This window comes from Fulmarus glacialis, unplaced genomic scaffold (assembly GCF_000690835.1).
Source record: "Fulmarus glacialis isolate BGI_N327 unplaced genomic scaffold, ASM69083v1 scaffold24308, whole genome shotgun sequence".
NCBI classification, from domain to species: Eukaryota; Metazoa; Chordata; class Aves; order Procellariiformes; family Procellariidae; genus Fulmarus; species Fulmarus glacialis.
The window spans coordinates 8,854-9,925 of NW_009227926.1; the positions used below are offsets into that span (position 1 = coordinate 8,854).

The 1,072-nt window shown below is 59.8% G+C and overlaps 1 protein-coding gene across 1 annotated transcript in view; it reads right to left on the minus strand.

Annotated features, from left to right (window-relative positions):
* LOC104080806 (serine/threonine-protein kinase/endoribonuclease IRE1-like) overlaps positions 1–260 on the minus strand; it is a gene marked incomplete at its 3' end in the record, with an annotated part of 8,997 nt that extends 8,737 nt beyond the window's left edge. Inside the window, exon 1 of the mRNA XM_009583319.1 lies at positions 149–260. The remainder of the gene's footprint in view (positions 1–148) is intronic.
* Between the last annotated feature and the right edge of the window lie 812 nt (positions 261–1,072).

The window sequence follows — 1,072 nt, forward strand, 5'->3', positions numbered from 1 at the left end:
GGAGCTGCGGCTGGCAGCGTCCCCGGGGCTGGAGGAACTGCCGGCCCCGAGCACAACCAGCAAGAGCCAGGCTGGGGGGTGCATCCCCGACCCCCAGCTAGTGACAAGCCCAGGCTGCGAGCGAGCCCCCCCCCAGGTCGCTACTCACCATCCTTCAGGGTCCACTTGATGTCACCTGTGCTTTTACTCACTGCGTGAAGGTTTCCATCCAGCGTGGATATGAAGAGCAGTGTTTCTGGGACAGTCACAGCACCGCCTTTGAGACACTATGGACAGAAACGCCGTCCTCAGAGAGCAGGGCCAGGCTTGGGGGCGAGCCCCCATGGCCCAGGCCATCTCGGGCAGCTCAGCAGCCCCCCTGCACCCAGCATGTCGCAGCAGCAGACTGCGGGGAGGAGCCCCAAGGTCCCTTTTGGTCCCCAGTGAGGCAAGACTGAGAGGGAAAATAATTTATTTCTTTACACCGGCATATTAAATCTGCTTGTTCCTCCAGCTCCACCCACACAGGACAACCGCAGAATCACATCTGCTAACAGCTGTTCAGAGGTGCTGTGTTTTATAAATCCATGGCATTAAACCCTGGCACTAAGGTCGCTGCGCTCGCAGTGAGCAGCACCACGGCAGCGTGCGGCACCCGCGGTCCTTTGGCTCCTGCAGCACCGGTCACGTCCCACCGGTGCAGTCCCGGGGCCGGCACGGCCTTTCCCCTCCTCTCCCCCAAAGCCAGCCGTCCTGCCGGTGGGGATGAGCTGCAGCGGGGCTGTTCCCAACCACAACTCCCGGGTGCCTTTCTAAAGGCGACACAAACAGCCCAACTACCGGCTCCTTCCAGAAACAAACGAGTTGGGTGACTTTTCATGCCAGAAATGCAATTAATGCTCACCCAGGCCTTCAAAGCTACAGATTTCAGCTACGCTGATGTTGAGGGAGTAATTGCAAATTCACGCTGGGAAGAGGAGCTGCTGCTTCCGTGTACGGTGTCCGTACAGCAAGCGCCAGCTCAGCCGCCGCAGGCTGGCACACACACCAGCCTCACCCCGTCAGCAAACAGGGATCAGCAAACAGAACGGGG